General features: G+C 37.6%; 1 long non-coding RNA gene across 1 annotated transcript; it reads left to right on the top strand.

Moving 5' to 3' along the window:
- Window positions 1-837: 837 nt before the first annotated feature.
- Window positions 838-5,573, top strand: LOC139721579 (uncharacterized). Its single transcript, XR_011710237.1, has 3 exons — window positions 838-1,008; window positions 4,522-4,622; window positions 5,487-5,573. It is a non-coding gene; the product is annotated as an uncharacterized lncRNA (long non-coding RNA).
- Window positions 5,574-7,405: the final 1,832 nt, after the last annotated feature.

The raw sequence follows: 7,405 nt of genomic DNA, 5'->3' as shown, positions 1-7,405 counted from the left end.
GCAGTAGGCCTATGCTCTGTATCATTTCAAAATAAAAAGGTGAAAACGTTCACTCACGAAGGAATGAATTTCAAAAAATTAAGTAAATATAGAGTGGCATTGTTGTGAATTTGGAGTGAAAATATGTTTAACGTTTTCATTTATTTCACATTGACCTCAGGGATCACTCCAAAATCTTCGAGCGATCCCTGAGGTCACTTCAAAATTAGTGAAAATGAACATTTTCACTAAAAATTCACTGCAATTCTACTCGAAACTCACTCTTTTCTGTAATTCACTCCTTCAAGAGTGAAGATTTTCAGTTCATTCTTCGTTTTTTATAGAGTATTTTTTTGCGCCCTCCATCTCCCCCCCCCCACACCCCCTACACCCCCCTACACCCCCCCCCCCCCCTCCTGCCCTTCGGAATCCCTGGATCCGCCCCTGAGATAGAACAAAGGTTGCATATTTAGTGCACATCGAGATAAACACATTTTTAAAGGCAACGATTAACCACAGTGCTTCATTTTCTAACTCTTTATAGGGTCTCACATTACACTCAAATATTTATAGATTTGCAGCGTCAAAGCTTGATTGTACTTTGGTATACAAGTCAAAGAGACGGAGAAAGAGAAAATAAAACAAACGGAATTCCCCTCCAATTTCCTGAAAATTCAGATGATATTTATCTTGCCATAAAAGTTGTTTGTTCATGGCAAACAGCTTTTAAACTCATTTCGCTCTCAAATCTGTAATTTGCGTGTGTGTGCGTGTGGTTATCAAGCCTACGGAGCATGATCTTTCTTTCTCTTTTTAGTTTTTTTTTTCTTTTGACAGGGAAGCACAAAAGAACTAAGATTCAACGATACGTCCGCGATGGCCCTGTGATTTCACCACACACTATGAATACTGACGCGGAATTGCTCGTGGCAGACATTAAAAAAGAGTAATTCTATACGACTGATCTAAATCTTAGGAAGAAGATTTCGATTTCATCAAGAAACAGTTGCATCTGATCTATAGACCGTGGTAAGTGTCATAGGAAGTTTAAATGAAGCTCGACTGCTTACTTTGATTTCATACGTGGAAGTTGCATGATCTTTCGCCTCACTGTGGTAATTCCGGATATCATCTTACTCATTCTACATTTTTAAAGAATTTCTTCAAGTTAGGACTTGAGCGCTGCAGATTTTGCGATTTACTAAAACATAATCAAATAACAAATTCTGTCATTTAACCTTTAAAAAAGTGTAGGGCGATGGTAAGAGATATTCTAAAAGGGAAATGAAGTGTTTACTATATAGTATGCTCATATAATGTGAAACAACAAGTTACAGAATAACAACGACATGGATTTCTCTAAGAAACTTTATACAGTGCGTATCAAAAAAAGGTAATCCGACTTTGGAGGCCTACCATTTTATAATCATTGACTACACGGAGAGCGCAATCGTGGCTGTGATGAAAGGGGAACTCTTCCTCTTTCCATTGAAACCTAATTATGTTGAAAAATGTCATGCATGACTGAGGACATGAACTTCAAAGCCAACAATGACAAATTGCCCTTTTTCCAAGTTTGGGCATTATCGTAATGGGAACAGTCAGTGTCTCACTGAAATGCATGAGACATGTCAATGAAAGTGGTCAAATAAACCGGCCAGTTTGCACGACTGCAGGTTTGTGTTGAGGGTTTCCTCTTACCTTTTATGGTCCATAGCCTTCCACATGGCCACCTGCCCTTTCAACACATAGCTCGCAGCGACGGACCATGTCTTGAATGGATCTCCTCGTGCACCATATCCGGGTTGTTGCGTAAGGCAGTAATCTTCGTCGCGAATGCATCTTTGCAGTTCCTGGAGATTACGAGGAGGAGTCACATTATACACCTTGTTCTTTAGGTGACCCCAGAGGAAGAAATCACAAGGTGTGAGGTCTGGTGATCTCGGTGGCCATTCAGTTTCAATGGTTGGGGCGATAACTCTTTCTCCAAAGAGTTCTTTTGATTGCGGACTGCAACAAGACGATGAGCTGATGCGCCATCCTGAAGCCACCAAAGTCTTCTGCATGTGCCGTGAGCTTGTCGCTCAAAGTGCTCCTCCAGTTGCGGTACCACGTCTTCGTTGAGCATACACATGAAGGTACATGTTACCATTCACGTTCCTTTGGAAGAAAAAGGGTCCGATAACCTGGCCACTCCCACAAAGACCAACCCACACAGTCAATTTTGCCCTGTTCATATTCACGTCGAAGTTTCCCTCTGGGGGTGTCGTGCAGGGGCATATTCAATGGCATTATGTGAGTTGACTTTGCCATCCATTCCAAAGCCGGCCTCAACACCGATTAGAAGATTCCGCAAGAAATTTGCATTTCCGTCCATGCGGGCAATGAACCATCTGCAGAAATCAAGTCTTCTGGGGAAATCATGGTCAGTCGTGATGTCTGATGTGCATCCTGTAAGGGTGCATATATGTATGCAAGTCCAGTCTTGCGATGCGATTGAAAGTTGCCGAAGGTAATCCATATCCATTTCTCCTCGAAATTGTTCCCCTTGGATGTTGCTGGAGCTGCTGCCTCACTGCTTCAATGTTCTGTTCAGATCTTCCAGTCCGTTTTCTCCCAGAATTCTCCTTGTTGCAATCAGGCTGGTAGGATCCTACCATGCTCTTCATACTTTCTAACATTTGCCCAGATTGTCTTTAACGATGGTGGTTCTCGATTGGGAAGGCGTTCCCTGAAAGCCTCACGAGTTTGTTGCAGACTCCCAGTCTCATATGGAACTTATAGTTACAACAAAAACTCTCTGCTCAGTTGTAAGCTGAACCATTTTGTGTTTTTTTTTTTTTGCATGAGAGCACATGTCCATATATGCTTTAATACACCCATTCCCAACATGAAAACATGTGACATTTTGACAAAAATGACATCTGCATTTCAGAGTGGTCATGTTGGTCACTTTAGTAACAACAATCAATCTGGCATGTAAGGCATCTATAATGAGTAATTCATTTGACTGAAAAAAACAACCAGCCAGTAAAATGAAAAGGGCCAAATTCTACAGATGCCTCACATACTCCAGGTGCTATGCATTTACTTAGTAGTGAAAACACCTCCTCTGTTGATATCATGAACTGGTTTGAGTGTCTTTGTGCAAGATCTGGGAGTTGGAAAAAGTGTATTTTTGCATTGTCTTATTCAAGAACAATTTTCTCATCAATGAGTGTGATCTGACAAATAAATTTGGTATCAATGGAAAGAAAAAAGTTGCTCCTTCATTATATGCTGGCTATGACTCCATAAATTTGCTTGTTTTTGAAGAATAACGCCTGAAAGTTGGATTACCCTTTTTTTCATACGCACTGTATATAATACACAAGAACACTCTACGCCTGTTCACAAGATCCCATGTGAGATTTATTTTTGCAGAAATTGTTTTTATGTTGGAATATGACAAATCCAGCTAAATGATTTTATGTGTTGTGTCAGCAATCCATCATCCGTTTGATCCTTTGAGGGAAGAATATAGGATAGGTCAACATTATCCGGTCCAAGAAATTATTGGTAACATAATGTCCTGGAAGTGTTCACATTGAAATTGTATATATATATTTTATGTAACTGCTGCCATTATGTAAGAAAAATCACAGAATGACACTACAAGCCTGTAATATAGGTGGGTCATATACTGTTGTAATCATGACTGTACGCATATCTATTTAGCCATGTTCGAGGGTAGGAGGTAACATAGACAAGAACGCACTTTTCTTTAAAAATAGGACCTATTAAAATATATCACCTTGATAGATCTCGGGATAGGGGGAATACTGTCACACTTCATACACTCTAAACAGCTGGGCTCTCATTCGACCTCTCCCTTTTCCAAACACTCTTCACATTGATGACGCGTCATGTCAAATAATAATAAATCAACACAAGTCAACATGCATTTCCATCGTTTAAAGGCAAAATTTACCATTTGCAGATGAAACAAAAACCCAGCATTAGTGCTTTAGAATAGATCTAAAATGTGAATTAGAGATAGAAACAACCAATGTAAAAATTTGAATCAGTATAATCGATGTTAAGTATTGGTAAATATACGAAATGTGAACAATAGTAATGATAAAAATGTTTCCAGACTAAGCCGTCTAAAGTTATGGTTTGTTGAGAAAAATAGTGATATCTCCTTATATTTTAGGCTTTACTGCAAAAATTTCATATGAAAGCATGTTTTGTGATACAAATAACCTACACATGTGCATAAAATGCGATAACTTTAATATTTTCACAATCGCTGCTCCCAAAGGTAAACAGGACCTTTAAGATTCTCTGAGTTCCTCCACGATGCACAAACCATCCTAAAGATACGGGATGTTATTACAGAATGCGGAGGTTTTTTTTAAAGGTAATACATTTTCTTTCTCGTCTCCGGACATCACTTCTTTTTCTATGTTCTACAGGTGAATCCGGATTGTGTCTTAGACCCACGTATTCTGTCATAATAATCAGAACATCATTCCCGTGCATTATTACGTTTGTTTTCAGATCAAGTTCCAAGAACAGCATGAAGTCAAGTCTGTGTGCGCTTCTCTATTCTATTTATGGGGTTGCTCTCACCATTCACTATTCAAATGGAGCAACATTCTGTAAGTAATTGGATTGTTCCTGAGCAACACAAGAGAGTCATACCCTCAATTCTTTGCCAGTAATGAACGAGATTTCAATATGTTTAGTTGTTGGTATACTGCTTAAAGCTCCCGGGCTACAAATTAGAAAATACATGGCGATTTTTAAAGCACTGCTTCCAAAACACTTTCAGGTGTTGCTGTTCCTTTATTTAAGCCAATGATTTAATTGTCTACTTTTGTCATTACAGTACATAAGTACTGCATGGGGATTTCAGCTGAGATTTGTTTGTCTTTCGTGGTCAACTATAACTTTGCTGTGCTCTATAGATAGATTAACTTCAGCCATGCAATTAAGCATAACATATTGGCATAATACCATCACGTTAACAAAGAAAAAAAATCGTATTATTGTCCCCATCACCTCTATGATCCATTAACCATGTTCGATTTAACAGTTGGTGTATCAGATCTCGATACATCCCACATTTCTAACTCTCGACTGATTATGTCACAGGTTAAATAGCTTTTCATTTATTCCTTTCAAACAGTTGATAATGAATAACTTTAATGCGCACCCTAAATCCCCTTCTTCCGTTTTTTTTTTCTGAATGTCTAAATTTCTATATAAAACAGAATTTTAGTGATTAGCTAATTTAGCATTCAGGCCTCATCAAATACCTTGTTTCTCATGCAGCTTTGCTGTTCAGGCCGAAGTATCATCATTACAAAAGCAAATGCAGACCAATATAAGTAGCATACTTTATGAGAGATTTTATATGTTATTCTGCAAAGTATCTTTAGTGAAGATTTTTTTCGCTGACATAAGTCTGGTGAAAGAATTTGACAATAATAAGATAAGTCCATCATCTTTGTTATTACCAGTGACCAAAGTCACCAAACTGGAGGAGGGAAGTGACTTTCGTGTACTAAAGCTGGATGTTGGAGATCCCCCTGGGGTGTTTTTTGGTGGCAATGGAACCATAATCTACCACTCTTACCACGACAGTGTCATGAGCAAAGTGGTAAGAAACACATATTTACAGAATTTGACATTTTGTATTGCTGTCTCGTCAGTTTAAATGGACCATCAAAAGGATCCCATGAACGCGTTTTGGCTCTGTGCGTGATTCGACAACGATTAGTAATGATGTAAGCATAGATTACATACCATGGATATCTTTATGGAGCATCTTGAGCTTAGTTAAACCCTGTTTTTTGTTTTCTTTTTGTTAACCATTGTTTTTCTTTTCTTTTCTCTCTCTCCCTCTTTCTCTTTTTAAATCTTATGTTATTCCGTAATAGTCTCAATTGTCCGGAAAGACACTGGGTAGTGATAATGGTGATGCTGGGGGTTATTGATCAATGTTGATCAAAAATGAAATGATGATTCAGTATTCTGAAACAAGAGATGGTTCGCAAATCCAACGGTAAATTACTTTAAGGGTCCGTCCCTCCGAAACAGAACACTTCGTATTAGTGTATTTAACAGAGTAATTGCAACATGCAATGGATATGACGCCTTAGAATTTATTATAATTGTAGTCTGAGGGGAGAATAAAACATGTGTATTCTTTGGGGCAATGCCCTAAGCAGTCAGCATAGGTAGGTTCTCGAATCAGAAAGAACGTTGATTTTAATTTCACCTTAAACTGTCGCCCTGAATGAATGTATCTAGAGTCATCATACGGGAAACTCACAGTCAAACAGGAGGGATTTTTCACAAGGCTTATCATAATAACAGTAATTTTGACTGTGATAATAATACGAGAATAGTAAGGAATATCGCATTTCAATTCATTTCAGTGCGCAGTTTATGTAAATTGTTTGTATGAGTGTGTGTGTCTGTGTGTGTGTCTGTGTGCTTGTATCCATTGTATTTGTAGGGAGGGGTGTGGTATGCACTGAGTGTAATTAATTTTGCCGCAAAATGAAATTATCCATAATCTGCACGGTATGAGCTGATCAAATATCTTGCCACCGATGTTTCTGTAAACTTTAAATTTTCATTGAATTTTTTTGATTACCTCAAAACAAGGCAGATTTCAATATGGTGTGGAGCTCAAACGTAACTATTAGATATTATTCTTTGTAAAGAAAGCTATATGATTTATGATATATGCACAATTTATATTTTTCTGAAATCATCTTGATTATATTTGCCTCACGTTACAGCCTATTGGAGTGTGTTATGATGCTAGCAGCTTCTTATGCATTTATGGGAGACCACAACCTGTAAGTAGATAATGATGAGAATTTCATGTGATTCTAAAATACTATATGGCCTTTATTTTTCAAAATAATGATAATGATAAAGATAATGATAACATAACAATAATAATAATAACAATAATGATAATAACAATGATAATAATAATAATAGTAGTAGTAGTAGTAGTAATGATAATGATAATAATAATAAAGTGTATTTACAATGCGCCGTATCTATCATTATACTCTCGGCGTTTGAGAGCCTGTATAATTCTACACAAAATGTTGTACGTGTACACATGAACAGCTGACAGTGCAACCCTGAAAACCCAGTCCGTTTCCAAATCAATTACATTAAATTAAGCAAAACTACAATTAAACAAATGCGATTTAACTAAAGTCTTAAATGAGAGTACGAAGTTTCCAGACGGATGTTTAGTGGGAGAGTGTTCCACAGATGAGGGCCAATGTATGAGAAAGATCATGCCCCCCAACTGTGATGTATGCGTAGTATATGAATTTTTCGCGTTGTAGTTGCTAAATTGTGGACTATTCTTTATTTCTAACAACTAGTAAATTGCCTATAAAATCAA

This window comes from Diadema antillarum, unplaced genomic scaffold (assembly GCF_040938485.1).
Source record: "Diadema antillarum isolate AM-2024a unplaced genomic scaffold, OU_Dant_1.0 scf00000146, whole genome shotgun sequence".
Classification (NCBI taxonomy): domain Eukaryota; kingdom Metazoa; phylum Echinodermata; class Echinoidea; order Diadematoida; family Diadematidae; genus Diadema; species Diadema antillarum.
This window is presented reverse-complemented; position numbering and strand designations above follow the sequence as displayed.